Source organism: Protopterus annectens, chromosome 17.part0 (genome assembly GCF_019279795.1).
Source record: "Protopterus annectens isolate FY-2018-M chromosome 17.part0, PAN1.0, whole genome shotgun sequence".
In the NCBI taxonomy this organism is placed as follows: domain Eukaryota; kingdom Metazoa; phylum Chordata; order Ceratodontiformes; family Protopteridae; genus Protopterus; species Protopterus annectens.
Genome location: NC_056751.1, coordinates 42,966,453 through 42,983,350, shown reverse-complemented (window position 1 = coordinate 42,983,350; position 16,898 = coordinate 42,966,453).

Sequence of the window (16,898 nt, the reverse complement as noted above, 5' to 3'; positions counted from 1 at the left end):
AAGTAAAGAACTTCGCCGGTGCCGACTGAGTTTTCAGAGCCAAAGTCTAAAAAGACAAAATCTCTCTCATCTGGGGAGTCTCAAATCTGATCAGAGCCTTGTGCTCTGACCACTTCTATATTGGATCTGGCTTCTTGGGCTCCAACCTCATCTGCCAAGGATGGGGTGGATCTGTTGGGGTCAGATCCGATGTTTAGCCCTTTCAAGCCAATATTGACCTTGCAAGGACATGGTACTCTCCCTCATATGACCCAGTACATTTGAGGGTACCATCCCCCTTCCTTTCGCAGCTGAGATCCCTTTCTGCTATGTCCTGCCATTTGACAAGGGGTATTACTGAACAAGATGTAGAATGGATGGTGCAGAAGATCTTATAGGAGCAGGTATTACTAGGTTCCCCTCGACCTTGGCCTTTTTGTTTCCAGGACTACCTAAACTGTCCACGTCCCCCCTTCCTCCTCCTCTGACTTCGGGGCAAGTTTCAGAGCTCAAGGATCTGATATGCCCAGTGCCTTTGAGTTTGGATCCTAGGTTGTTATCTTCCTTGGATGAGACTTCAGCTCAGAGCTTATAAGCCTTTTCATAGCCAGAGTGCTCCTGGAGTCAAAATGAGCTTTGGGAACCTGGGGTGCAGTCAACTCCCAGATCACTGGCGTGGTCAATGCCTCTTGGGGATTCGACAAAGGTGAGCTTGGCTCTGGCTTTGACCCTGGGGTGTCTCCATGCCAAAAGTATAGCTTGTCAGGTCCAGAGTCCTCACCCTTCCAGGAGCAGTCAACCTTTGGAGCTTTGGAGAGGGCTATGGTTGCTTTTGCACCAAAAAAGCCACCCATACCTTTGGATCTGTTATCTCAGGCAGATGCCTAGTGCTCTTCTTCATCCCATCTTGTTCCACATAGACAGCGGGAACCTCGGCTCCAGGATACCCATCAGGGTACCCCCTACTCTTCTGATACCTCCCCAGACTAGCCCACTGAGGAGGTTCCTCAGCAGATACTATGCAAGAGGAAGTATCTGGACTCCATAGAAGGGTCAGCCACTGAAGGCACAGACATTGATGAGGGTGATGATTCCCCACAATCACCGCCTGATGATGTTTCCTTTGGGGACATTCTAGAAATTCTCAAGCAGAGGGGTGACTGGAAATTCAGCAACTCCCTTGCCCGAGGAATCTGTGTACCTGGCCACCTTTAATTCATTCCCATCTACCTCCTGGGTGACTCTGCCCACTGATGAGCTTATACAGCTAATCTCACAGCGGGCTTGGGAGACCTCAGATTGCATCAAGCTGATTCTCCAGAGACTAAATAAGATTATAACTGCTCCTTCTGATAAAGCTTTCTCGACTAAGAGGGTTGCAGTAGATGCATTGGTTGGGGCGGCAACAACAAGGAAGAACATTCTGAAGAAAATTCAACTATCTATCCTCCAAATAAAAATTCTAGGGCAATGTATAGATGTGGAAAGCATGTCTTTTCCTCAACAACCTTTGCCCTGCGGTCGCTTTATTGTTTATCTCATTTTACCACATTACAAAGGGATCTGACCAAGGAGCTCTCAGATATGCTTCAAGGAGCAGTAGCCGAGGGAGCTAAAGAAAAAGTAGCTTCCCAGTTTAGCCACCCTACATTCAGTTGCCAACTCTTCCATGAGGTTCATTGCCCACACAGCCGAAGGAATGAGCAGAACTGCGGGTTCCAACATTTCCATGAGGAGGCATGCCTGGATGCCCCTTTGCAATTTTGTGGAACATTTTAAGTCTTCATTCATCAATGCTCCATTTGATAGCACATCCCTTTTTGGGCCCAAAATCAAGGATATGCTATCCAGGTGTGAGAAGAATGGTAAAACCCTTTCTGTCATGGGCATATGTTTTTCAGCTCCTCAGAGACCTTATCCCAAAGGTCAGAGAGGTAGCAGAAAAATGTGGTTAAAAAAATCTCAAGGGTCTTACCAGGACACACGTGGAGAGTTTTCCCCCAGTAGCAGAGGGGGAAACAACAATGGAAGATGCCACCCTCGCAGCGGAGGAGGTCTGCAGGACCAAGGTTCCTGGGAACCATTCTTCAGGAAACCCTTTCAGCACTCCTGAAAGGAGGCCTGATTGTCCACCTCTGGAGGCGATCGGGAGTCATCTATTCCTGAATTTGAGAGCCTGGCAAAACATAACTTCCAGTGTTTGGCTGCACAGGATAATATCCAGGGGTTACCAAGCTACCTTTTCCCAACAACCTCTTCCCAACAAGAAAATCCCAGATATTCCACCCAGTCAAAGGGATCAAGCAGTTTTGCAAGTTCTAAAACTGCTACAAAAAAGAGTCATCCAAGAAGTCACCCAGACCAGACAGGATTCGGAACTTACTCAAGGTTATTTTTAGTTCCAAAGAAAACAGGGGACTGGAGACTGATTCTGGATCTCAGCAAATTAAACAAATCGGTCCATCACAGCAAGCTCTGAATGGTCACGGCTCAGTCCATACTTCCTTTCCTGGAAAAGGACAATTGGATGTGCTCAATAGATCTTCAGGATGCATACTACCACATAAAAATGGACAGGCACTCCAGAAGTTACCTATGCTTCCAGTTGGGAGCCAGTCATTACCAGTTCAGTGCGTTGCCCTTTGGTCTCACTACCACCACCAGAGTGTTCATCAAATGTATGGTAGTGGTTGCAGCCCATTAGAGACAACAAGGATTCTGGGTGTTTCCAAACTTAGACAGCTGGCTCATTACCTCCCCAACCAGGCATCTACTAGTCTACACAAGAGGCTGTTCTTCAATTTTGTTCAGAACTAGGCATAACAATAAATCACCAAAACCCTCATATGGAACCCATTCAAACAATAGAGTTCATAGGAGGCCTGCTACACACAAGCTAGATGATTGCCAAACATCCTCCTTCCAGACTATTGACAATCAAGAGGCAGACTGCAAGGCTAATCAGAAACCAATGGGTAGTTGCCCATCATATTCTTCAGGCCTTAGGTTCCATGGCTGCTGAAATTGTGTTAGTCCCACTGGCCAGGTTTCACATGCGAATTTTGCAATGGTTTCTAGCCTCACAGTGGTCAATAATGCATCAACCTATGTTCTATCAGATCCTCATAATGGACATATTCAGAAATGATCTGTCATGGTGGATTCATTCTCAATAGTTGACACAAGGCCGATCCTTTACTCCACCTCAACCATAGGCTACTGTGACTACGGATGCTTCCCAGATGGAGGGGCGGCATTGTCTGGGGAAGACTGTTCAAGGTACCTGGACTGCAGATGAGGCAAAGCAACACATAAATGTCTTAGAGAGGAGTGCTGTGCTCTTAGCATTGCAAGCATTTCAGTCTGCCCACCTTCTAGGGACAGTAGCAATCCAATCAGACAACATGTCGATGGTCTGGTACATAAACAAGCAAGAAGGAACCAGATCATACCCTCTCTGTTGGGAAGCGCTCAGAGTGTGGCAATGGGCGATCTCATCCAACTGCTTTCTAATAGCAATGCATATTTCGGAGAGATCCAACATCATAGTGGACAAACTGGGCATAACCATTCTCATGCCACACCAGTTGTCCCTCCACCAGAATGTAGTGGAGAATATTTTCCACACATGGAGCCAGCCTTGCTGTGACGTTTTTGCCTCTCCCCTAAACAGCAAGTGCAGCAACTACTTTGCCCTGATTCCTCCACAGGGGCAATCCCCGAGGGATGCTCTGATATACGATTGGTCCCCCGGACTTCTGTATGCCTTTCCCCCCATTCCATTGATTCCCCAACTTTCTTCAGAAAGTCAAAAGATTGAAGAGGACAGTAATCCTCATTGCCCCATATTGGCCTCAACAAATCTGGTTTCCCTTCCTGTGGCCTGATCGACAAAAGGATCCCTGGATTCTGGATCTCTTCCCAGACCTGTTGTCACATACAACAGGAATGACTCATCTCAACCTTCTCAATCTCAAGCTTACAGCTTGGATCCTCCAGTTCCATTGTTTGCCAAACAACCTATGCTCTCCTCCCCGGCCTATCATATCTTGATGTCCTCCCATAAACCATCTACTCAGAAACTATATAGGAGTAAATGGAAGAGATTTATTTTCTGGGCATAGCAGCACAATGTGGATCCCATCACAGCCCCTATTTATTTCATTCTGGAATTCCTAGCCCACCTTTTCAATAATGGGGCAGCAGCATCTCCCATTAAGGTGCAGTTAGCAGCCATTTCAAATTTCCATACTGGGTTTGATAACTTCTCCTTTGATTCCCACAAACTTTGCAAAGCCTTCTTAAAAGGGACTTTGTTGTTTAAACCTCCTTACAAGGACCCTCCTCCCCCTTGGGTTTACATCTGGTTCTGCATCTGATTACTCGGGTCTATATCAGAACATCGAAGTTTCAAAACTTCGAATGTTCTAATATTGACCCCTATTCAGCGAAAGCTGAAAATATCGAAGCAACAGAAAACTAAATTTTTTCCTAGGGGAAAGAATTCGGTTGTCCATTTCTGTTGCTTCGGTATTTTCAGCACTGTGGAGGAAAGTTACGGGTAGGGTTCAGGTAAGTGTGCGATTGAGTGCGGGTTAGGTTAGTTAGAGTTAGGGTGCGGGTTAGGTATGTGTGCGATTGTGTGGACATGAAGGTTAGGGCGGGTTAGGTGAGTTAGGGTTAGGGTGTGGGTTAGGTATGTGTGCGATTGTGTGGATGTGAGGGTTAGGGCAGGTTAGGTGAGTTAGGGGTAGGGCATGGGTCAGGTAAGTGTGCGATTGTGTGGATGTGAGTGTTAGGGCGGGGTAGGTGAGTTAAGGTTTGGGCGTGGGTGAGGTGATTGTGCGATAGTGACGGACCTTAGGGTTAAGGTTTGGGTTAAGGTAAGTGGATAATTAGTGGTGTGTATATAGTTTAGTGTAGGGTTAGGTGTAAGATTTTAGGTGTATGTGTGTGGATTGCTGTTTGTTTGGTGTGTTTGTGTTGTGTGTAATGTGTTTTGGAACAGCAATTTTTTTTCCCTAGGAAAAAATTCCCTGTTCTGTATGTTCAATGTTTTCAGCTTTTGCTGAATAGGGGTTGATATCAGAACATTCGAAGTTTTGAAACTTTGATGTTCTAATATAGACCCGATTACTCAGCCTCCCTTCAAACCTCCAGCAACTTGTGTTGTTAAGTATCTTTCCTGGAAGACTCTCTTTTTGGTGGCTATCACATCAGTGAGATGGATTTCAGAACTTCAATCACTGAATTCTGAACCTCTGTATATGGTTTTCCATAAGGACAGAGTCTTGTTATATACTAACCCCTCCTTTTTGCCCAAAGTTGTTTCTCAAACAAATCTTAATCAGGCTATACATTTGCCTGTTTTCTTTCCTAATTTTAGTAATAAAGGGGAATATATACTGCATCTGTTAGATGTTCATAGACATTTACATTTTCATTTACATAGAAAGAAAGTTTTGGAGGAAAAACAGTTGTTTATTGCATTTGCAGGGCCTAGAAAAGGCCTACCAGTTACCAAAGTTACCTTATCCAAGTGGCTTTCTAGTTGAATATCCTTTATTTAACTCAATTCAACCTCATTCTACTAGAGGAATGGCTACATCTGCAGTCTTCCAGACCTATGCTTCCTTGGATGATATTTGCACAGTGGCCACTATGGCAAACTATCATACCTTTATTACTCATAAATAGATCTGGTCTCCAGGGGAAGGGCTCAAATTTGACGCAATGGTTCTGAGGAATATTCTTCCATGACTCCACCCTGGATAAAGGTAACTGGGGACTCTGTTCCACATGTGAGGAAAATATTAAACATTGACAATATCAGATAAAGAAGTTGTGTACTCACCATAACATTCCATCTGTATTGTCGATTTTTCATCTCTCCTCACAATCTCATGCTCCAGCCCCCATCCTTAGATACCTGGTTGAATGAGAGGATGATTTCTATGAAGCGAAAATGATGGATATTTTGAATGATGTAACAAAATATAGGCGAGTGTCTATTAATGAAATCAACATTGCTAATAAAAAAGTACAGTTGGCACTAAATGACTTACTCATAGAGGGCACAATAGATTTAAATGTTTATAATTATCTATTTGTAGAAAAACGTAGAGTGACAACAATGTTTGGAATACCGAAACTGCATTAGAATGTATAGAATCCTCCAATGAGACCAATAGAGTCTTCAGAAGAGTCAATTACAGCCCCTCTGGCAAAATTTTTAGATAGCAAGTTAAAGGAGTTGGCATTAATGGGGCAGGGTGTAGAAAAAGACTCCTGGGACCTCTTAAGAAGTGTTAAGGCAAACATGTATGAGGAGAATTTAATTTTTATTACAATTGATACAGTGGACCTTTTTTCATCCATACCACATAATGAAGGAATGCAATGGTTTGAAGAAGTTTTAGTGAATTATAGAAAATTTGATAACAGGGAATTTTATTTAGTTTTAACACTAATGGAATTAGTGTTAAAAACTAATTTTATTTTTTATGAAGGAGAATTTTTCCAACAGTTGCAAGGGGTAGCGATGGGTTCAAGGTGCGCCCCTACTTATGCAAATACTATGCTTACTTATTGGGAAGAAAAGTATATTTTAGGATCTAAGTTTGCAAACTGTTGGAAATTGTATAAGAGGTACCTTGATGACATGTGCCTCTTATGGGTGGACACAAAAGAAAAAAATTTAGAATTTATGGAACACTTATCAAATTTTAGTAACTTTTTAGAATTTGCATATAATTTAAATGAAGAAAAATTGGATTATTTGGATATAACAATTCTAAAGGAAAAAGAGGGAGGTTTTAGCTCAAAAATATTTAGGAAGGAGACCTTTGCTAACTCTTATTTGGCATTCAACAGTGCGCACCCCTTTTTCCAGAAAAAAGGAATAGTTAAAGGGCAAGTTGTGAGAGGAAGTAGGATGACATCAAATGACGCTGAGCTTGAGATTGAATGTGATAAGTTACATGGCATGTTTAAGGATAGAGGGTACCCCGTATGGCTGATCAAGAAAGTGGAAGAAGAGGTTATAAAAGAAAGGAAGGGGAGATTTATGCTGATACTTGGCAAGGATATTATAGAAAATGAAGTTAAAGTAGCCAGGGTAAAAGATGATATGAAGGGGAATTTTGTTATTGATTATAATGGAGACGCTGAAGAAATAAGTAGGAAAATAGAAGAAGAATGGACAAGATTTAGTGCCGCATCTGACTTGGAAGTTATTTTGTAAGAACCCATTTAAATGTAAATATCGTAAAGGAAAAAGTATTAAACGTATTTTGGAGAGCAATAAGAAGGGAGGCTCAGGGTTTAGTAATAGAAAGTCGGGTACATTTAAATGTGGACATTGTCCACAATGCTGTTATATACATAAAAGGGATGTAGTGTATTTGAGATGTAGGTACAGGTTGATTAACAGCAAAAATGTTGTGAATTGTGAGACTAGTGGAATAGTATACCTAGCATTGTGTGGGAAATGCGAAGCATTCTATATAGGAACATCAGAAAGAAAGCTGAAGAATAGAATGTATGGACATAATTATGAAATACAAAATAAATGTAAGACAAATGCATTATTTAGACACACACAACAATGTGAGGAAGCTAAATTTACATTCTTTGTTTTGGAAGTGGTACCTAAGGACATTAGAGGAGGTCCTTGGGAGGCATGTTTAGAGTATAGGGAACTTTTCTAGCAGTTGACTTTGGAAGCGAATATTCTGCCAGGGTTAAATGATACAATTTTGTTAAAACCTGTCCTAAAACTGAGAGCAGCAAAGTTATAAAAATTATTGTATGTTCTTACAAGTTTTAATATGTTTCATTCCTGTTAATGTATTTTGTGATATTCTGGTATTAATTCAAGAACCTGAATGTAATATTTGATTGCAGTTTTTATTTTGTTCGCTAGAGGGGGTTATTGAATTTACTATTGATATAAGTAGAGTGAAATAATTATGAATGTTTTTAAAAAGTTTTTTATGAAAATTAGAAGTTGTTAGATTATAGATTGCATTTAGTATTTATTAGAATAGTATTTTAGTGTTAATATAGTTAATGTATTATATTGCTTTATTTGTAAAAAATAAGTAGAAAGCTTTTAAATGAATTTTATTGAGGGTAATTGATTAATTACGGTATAACTGCCAATGAAAGGAGAGTTTATGGAAGTATTTAAAGTGCTAAGAAGGGGAGGTATGCATTACATCTGAGGAAGTCTTGTGAATAGACGAAAACGCTGTTGTGATAACATGGAGAGTGTTAATGTGCTGTTTTTTATATTGCAAACTTTGTTGATCATAATAAACTGTTGAAATTAATAAGAAGGTGTGTCGTGAGCTTCATCCAGGTGCTCTTATTGTGTTTCGTTTGGTTGATTTGGTGAGAGCACTTTGTTCCCTTTTGTTGGAGAAAGTAAGAGGATGTTTGCCAGCTGTATTTTTGTAGGTTTGTCCATGTATGATTTTTGTCTATAGAGTTTGCCTAATTTAAAGTGTGTTTTTTTATTGTGTTTAGAATATGTTGCTCAAAGGATAGTTTATCATCGATAGTGATGCCCAGTAATTTTGCTGAGTGTTCGATTTCAATCCTTGTCCTGTTTTGGGAGTAAATTATAAAGTCATGTGGAGAAGGCTTAGATGAGAACAATAGTAATTTTGATTTTTTAGGACTTAGAAGAAGTTGTGCACCACTTAGCCATATTTCTATGTTTGTAAAGGCAGTTTGTGTTATTTTTTGGAGGTCAGAAAAGTTATTGGAAGAGGATATAATGGTAGAATCATCAGCATATTGGATGAATGAACTCTGAGTGGAGACTGAGTGGAGATCATTTATGAGCACATTAAATAGCAAAGGTCCCAGAATAGGCCCCTGTAGGACGCCTGTTTTAATTTTCCATGTATCCTGATTGTTTATTTTGCCATTTAACTTATTGTTGTCTGTTGCTGAGATAATTAGAGAACCAGGTAAGGGAGTGTTGAGAGCATCCTAGAGTCACAAGTTGCTGAATTAGTTTAGTATGTGATATTGTGTCAAATGCTTTGGACAGGTCTAGTAGAAGTACTGATATTTGTAGTCCACTGTCCAAAACCTTATTCACAGCATCAGTAAAGGACAGAAGGGCTGTAATAGTATTGTGTGCAGGTCAAAAGCCACATTGGGTAGGGGCAGAAGATTATCTCACAAGTGTTATAGTAGCTGGCTTTGTATACATTTTTCTAGTATTTTAGATAATGGAGACAGGATGGAGATGGGGCAATAGTTAAGTCATTTGTGGTTCAGCTTTTGTGCTATGGCTGTATATTAAAAATAAAGCAATATATGTTTTTATCAGCTTATATTTTACAAAAAAGCATCTTAAAATAGAAAGAAACTATCAGCTTACCTTGATAAGTTAAGTACTCCTATACACACCATGATTTTTGGGAGGTGTTGTTGAAATCTTGTAACTCATCACAACCCCCATGTCTCACTCACCCCACCCCCATGCTCAATATACTTGGATGCAAGGAAATCCAGGTTAAATGAGTCAGAGGATTCATGGGTAAGGGGAGATGTGTGGAGAGGGGACAACAAAAGCATGAATATTTTATAAACACCATTAGGCATTCTTATCTCATATTATTCCTTTCATCTTTAGTGGACTTCCAATCACATCCTGCAACTGTTCTAAACTGCTACAGTACTTTTTCAAGTTAATTTCTGTACATTGTTACAGTCAATGTGCTTCCTTAAAATCAAATAAAACTATTGATCTACCTCAGAATGCTTAATCATACGCATCATCCAAAATCTCCCTAAAACATGATATTACCTCCAACAAATATCTAAACTATGTAATGCAAGCAGTATCTTTCACCCAAACCCAGGGCCAACTAACAATCATCCAACCTCAACACCACTCCCTTCTGTCCAAATAAATCCTAACCTCACATCAACCATTCCCACAACTGACAAATCAGATTTACTAATACCAAATATAAATATCAGAAGCATAAACAATAAAATCCATGAGCTCCATGCCACTTTAGCTCAGTACACCCCTGAAATTGCTCTAGTCACAGAAACCTGGTTAAAATCCAACGCCAACAGTGATGAAATTCTACCCCCAGGCTATAACATAATAAGCTCTGACAGAATAAACAAAAAAGACGATGGTGTAGCTCTACTCTATAAAAAACACCTCTCCCTGGAAATCCTACCTGATAAACCCTTAGACATTAAAAATGCTGAACTATTGTACTCCAAATTAAAAATCAACCCCACAAAACCATATATATCATAGGGCTTTACATGCCACCAGGAGATAATAGCTCAGACTTAGAAAACCTACTACAATGGTGTAGCAATAACCTACCTCAAGAAGCACTTATATTAGGAGATCTTAATATAGACTGGGCAGAATGTACCTCCCTACAGCCCAAACATCACATTAATCTTCAAGGGTTCACTCAACTCATCCAGGGTGCAACTAGAATCAACAAAAATTCAGATAGACATTCCATCCTAGACTGGATGTTAACTAACAGACCAGCACTTTACCCCCTCTCAGGTTGTCTACCAGACAGCCTCAGTGATCACTCTCCTACTTATCTGATTCATAAGAAAACAATACTATCCAAGCAACCCAAACTACTACAAATAAGAAATAAAAAACTGAACCCCTGCAGACATCCTCAAACATTGTGATTGGACACCTAAAAATCCTACCCCTGCAGGATGCAGTAAAACATTTAAACACTACTTTCCTCTCCATTCTAGGCGCTCAAGTACCAATTAGAACTATGTGTTAAATCTAAATATGCCCCTTGGTTAAGAAAAGAAACACGAAATCTTCTTAGGCTTAGAGACAAAGCATGGTCGACCTACAAATCAAACAGAACCCAACCCACATTTCAGACTTACCGTGAACTTAGGAACAAAGCAAAAAAACAAATAAAGCAAGATAAAGTGAATTATTACACCAACATACAGGACAAACTTCACAGAAACCCACAAAAAGTCTGGTCCTCAATAAATAATATCCTTAACCCAGGTAAAACAAGCACCCCACCCCCACCACCACTAATAATACAGAAAAAACAGCCACTCAATTTAACAAATATTTTACCGAAACCATGCTAGACCTAGCAAGAAAACAAACTCCAGCAGCTAGCAATTCCCCACTCCCCTCACCTGCTATGACATCTACCTTCTCACTCCAACCACTCGCAACAGATACCATCAAAAAACTCCTAAAAAAACTAAAACCAACAACATTTGCTGCTGACAACTTACCTTCAGAATACTTAAAACTAACAGCAGATGCCATTGCATACCCCATATGTATATTAATCAACAGATCAATAGCTGAACAACAGGTCCCTCCCATCTGGAAAACAGCCTATATCATTCCTCATAGGTTCATAGGTTCATAGGTAGCTACTAGGCTATCGGCCCAAGGGCCTACGTAAGCCTAGCCAACAAGGTTCCCTGGCTTACGCCACCCAAGAAAGTTATTTTCCTGTGCCACTGTCGAGCAGAGATACAGAAGTGATGCCCAGGGTGTATTTCCTATTTCCCATCCACTCATCAAGATTTTTCTTGAAGAGTGCTAATGAAGAACTTTGCTTGACATAGATGGGTAGCCTGGTTCAGAGTATGGGAAGTCTCTGGGACAGGAATCTATCCCTCCAGCATGGCCTGTTTATTGTGGTGACAAAGTTTAGGTCCCTAGAGCATGTAGCTCAGGGGGATTGGGATTTCTTTAGGTGTAGCATGTCCAACAGCTCTGGGTTTGACATAGCTTTATATGTTAGGCAGAGATCACCTCGGAGTAGGTGATATGCTACGGAGTAAAGCTGGAGTTTTTTGAGGCAGTCAGTGTAGGGCATTTGTTTGAGGCCAGTAATCCTCCTTGTGAGGTACTTCTGTGGCCTTTCCAGCTGCTGCAGATGTCTTAAGAGGTACATTCCAAAAGGGGCATTATACTCTATAATGGGTCTAATGAGTGTCGAATAGAGGGGAACAATGACCTCTTTTTTCCTGGATGAGAACCCTTTTATGATGAGGTGTGCCACGTAGAAGGACTTGCTGACTACTGTGGTGATGTGACTATCAAAGGAGAGACTACTGTCCAACTGTGTCCCAAGGTCTGTTATCACGCATTCGGTGTTATGTAGATTGCTGCCTATGAGGTAGTTCATGGGTACAGAGTTTTTACCAAAGGGGATGACACTGCACTTTTTGGCATTGAGCTTGAGGCCATGGCTCTGACACCAGGCATCTGTCTCAGCGAGGCCCTTCTGTAGGATGCCTACATCGTTTGGGGACATCCATTCCATAAAGGCGGCCCATCTACAGAAATAAACAACTACCGACCAATAGCAATATTATCACCACTTTCTAAAATTCTAGAAAGAGTGATACACAAACAAGTCTCTAACTACCTACTAAATAATAAATTCCTAACCAACACCCAGCATAGTTTTAGGCATTTCCATAGCACAACAACTGCACTAATGTCATTTACTAACATCATAAATCTCCACAAGAGTAATAATCTATATACTTCTTCCATTTTCCTGGACCTCTCAAAAGCATTTGATATGGTCTCCCATACCCAGCTTCTTAACACCCTCTCTGACCTTCACTTCTATAACTCCACCTTGGCATGGTTCAAAGATTATCTTACAGGACGGTAACAAGCAGTCTCTTGGCAACAGACCCTATCCCCCTTATTACCTGTTGAACTTGGTGTGCCCCAAGGCTCCATTTTAGGCCCACTCCTTTTCTCTTTATTTACTAATAATCTTCATCTCTCCACCTTTCATGCATCTCTCATCCAATATGCAGACGATTCAACTGTAATCTATTCTGCACCATACCTACCTGAACTGCAAACACTAACCCAGAAGGCATTTCAAGAAGTTGAGTCCTGGCCAACAAATGCTAAATTAATCTTAACCCCCCCAAAAAAAAACTATTAGTATTCTCCCCTAACAAATGTCCTCCTTTCCCTAATACTTTCCAAATTACCTCCCACAATAACATCTGCATAACCCCCTCGCAACACACTAAATTACTAGGAATAAAAACTGATGATAAACTCAGGTATAATATCCACATTGCACAGACAATCAAAAAAGTACACAAAAAACGTGGTACCCTCCACAGAAACAAACACTTCTTCACAAAGAACACTAGAATTGTCATAGCACAAACCCACATTCTTTCTACCCTATTATATGCAGCACCCATTCTCATTAACCTTAGTAAAACAGACCTTCAAAAATTTGAAATCTGTTACAATAAAATAGCAAGATTTGCTACAAATTCACCAGCTAGATCTCATCACTGCATTACACTCAGGCAACTCAGTTGGTTGGAACTCCCACAACTCCTAAACTACACACAACAATTAATGGCCCACAAAATCCACACTGAACCTGAAAACGTACCTGCCTTACAGACCCTTCAACAACCCTATGCCCCTGCCAGACCTCTCCACTCCGCAAACAGAAACCTCATTCAAACTAACACAACCAAAAATCAAGCTGGTGAGTCCCTCTTTTCTAACTTCATAGGTAAACACTGGAATGTTCTACCATCTACTATTACCTCCCTAGCACCCCATTCATTATTCAAACTAGCCCTAAAAGAACATCTACTTAGTAAATGGATATGTCCATGCACAACCCCGGGCTGACAAGTAACTAAGCACCTACTCTTCTCTTCTTACATTCTACTATCCATCTCTCATCTAATCCCTCCTCTACCAATTTAGAAACCTACCTCCAATTTAATCAAACATTGAAATCATATCACATACTTATAGGCTAAGATGTGTATTAACATTGTTATGTCCTTGATTGTAGACTAATACGATTGTATTTTACTGGAAACAGTATGTAAACTTAATCTCTTATTGATCGTGCAACTGATTTTTGTATACCTAGATGCATAGTTAGTATTAACTTTATTCTTAGAGTTTCTTGTTTGCATTATCTGTATGAATCTAATTTCTTGTGTGTATTCCCTGTTAACCTGGAGCTTTTCTCCCCAGGCCTCCGCCGAAAAAGGACATGTGTCCAGATGGATTTTTCTGGTAAACAAATGTAAAATAAATTAAAATAAAACTCATCATCACCGTCGTCATCATCATCATCACCTCAGGCCTCTCTTTGGGAATGGCATTGCTCACAGAGAGACACACTTAACCACTTACAATTATTTCTGCAACTTTATTTTTAATTTAACTATTTGGTATACTGGGTAAGTGGACTAATGTTTGCAGGCCATTTTCAGCCACAGTGCAGATCACAAGGGCTACAGTAAAGAGTTCATACAAAGATGATTTAGAGTAATAACTAAAAAGCATGTTTTAGCAGGAAGAAAGAAATCAGAATGCCTTAAGGAAATATGCATGGATATAGGCAGAACATAGATTAGTACTAGGCTAACTGCCCTTGTGAGCCATTTTAAGCCTAGCCAATTATCCCCTGTGAGATTCAAACCCTGTACCTTGTGTTTGTAAGGCAAGCACCTTAACCATTAGGCCATCCTCCCAACCCCTCCCAACATGTATAATCCACATAATTTTTTCAGTTTTCTACAATGCACTTACCCCACAAATTCCTCCACAGTCCAGTCCAACTATTTTCTTTCTTTGATTTTCCTCCTGTACTTCCCCCATTTTTCTATCTGACTCTAAATGCATAGTATCCTTGGACTACCATTAGAATCCAGGCTGCATTCGCAACTGTTTTTATCCATGTGTGAGTGTGTGTGTGTGTGTGTGTGTGTGTGTGTGTGTGTGTGTGTGTGTGTGTGTGTGTGTGTGTGTGTGTGTGTGTGTGTGTGTGTGTGTGTGTGTGTGTGTGTGTGCAGTTTTTTAATAACTTTCATTAGCAACCAATCATATATTCCTCCTGCAACAGTGACTGAAATGATACACACAAAAACAGATAGTTAATCCAACTTCAATTTTGAGTTGAAAACCCTTAGCAGCTATTAAGTACTATGAGAGTATAAACAGGTAATACTGTAAACCATACAGCTGGTGTTGATACTGTAGTGCTAATAATAATGCTAGACTAGGCACTAGCATAATGCATGACAGGAAATGTAGTCTGCTCTGCTAACAAGACTTGTAGCTACTGCAGAACCAAGACTACAAGTAGGAAAATGCCTGTACTTTACTGTAATATCTTTCAGACATATCTTGTACATTGTGTAAGATGATAAAAATGACATAATGACCCTGTCATAGCCTAGTATAGCCACCCCCCATAGGAGCAAGGCCTTACTGGGTTAAATAGGTCCAACTGACCTAAGGCCAGCCTTGCCTACACAGCTCATGCTAGTTATGTAAAAGACTTGCCACACAGAAAAGGTCCTGAATCTGGCCATTCCTACTAGAGACAAATATTATGGGAAGTTTAAGAACAAAGCATCCTGGTTGCCCACCAACTTAAATAAACTCTATAATGAGAGAAAAAAATGTCAAATTGTACAACAGATCTAACACTCATCATATTAAAATTGTGTTAAGAATATCAGTAAGGAAGTAAAAGCTGCTATAAGGCAAAAATGAACTTAAATGAATTTCTGAAGGCAAGGGTAATTATAGGTTCTTCTTTAGTTACATTAGGAAACTAAGAAATAACACCCAGAAATATTCTGAGGTTATCCAAAAGCACCACCTCCCAAGACCAAGAAAACATAGGAAACATACTATTGTACAACGTTAGTGCAAACTTTACCCTTAAACAACTGTAAATTGTATCTATAAATTTGCCTAACTTCTTGCACCTCATAATATTGCAAAGGAACACTTACTGAAGGTGCTCCTTAAGACCAAGAATTCTACTTCCATGGGGCCTGATAATTGACCTGAATGATTGATAAATACAGACACACATGCCCTTGTGGAACCCTTACAACTTTCAAACTGAGCTGAGCTACAGAGCTGGTTCCCAAAATATGGCCAATTACAGTGGTGATAATGTTACTTAAGGGCAGCCCTACCCTGGAGCTGGGAAACAGTTGACCCATTGCCTGATCAGTCTGATTTGCAAAGCCATTGAACATCTCACATCTGACTACATAACCTATGATATCAAAATCCTCATCAGGCAACATTTATATCACTTTGACTTTTGTAAAATGGAAAATCTGATTACTCAGTTTAGTGTAGGCTGTATTTAGTAGCTTTTGTGTTTATACAACCTATTTGAATTTGGCCAAAGCATTTAATAAGATACCCAGTGCTGGCATAATTAGTAAGTTAAGTGCCTTAAAAATAGATCCATGCATGGTGAGGAGGATAGCCAATTAGATGAAAGATAAAACCCATATAGTTAAGATGGCAGGCTCCTCCTTGGAAAGTATGAAGGTAATTACTGATAACTCCCAGAGCTCAGTAATAGAACCCCTCCATTTTGGCATCTATTAATCCATTCTCAAGACCAAGAATCAGGACCTTTGGTTAATTAAGTTTGCAAACTGTGCATTATTGTTAAATCTCCCTCTGATATCCCTTCATTATAGCAGGAACTAACCCTTGTGAACAAGCGGCATACAGAAACAGGACTAAAATTAAGTTAAAAAAGTGTAGTATTGTGAAATTTAGCAAACGTCTCTCTCCCTCAATCTATAGTATATCCAATACCCACCTCCAAAATGATAATGTGACCAAGTATCTTAGAACCTAGGTTGTTAATTCCCTGTACTTCAACTACTATATAGCAAGTATAGTGAAAATAACCTTCTATCTAGCATAGTTAATATCTAAAGCCATATCATCTAGGTAAAAATAAGTTATGATATCTTTGTGTACAGCCCTAATTAAACTAATTCTTGAGTATAACACCCGCTTTGTAGATATATTAAGCAATCAGAGAGGCCAAAGAGGTTCCTAAACAAGA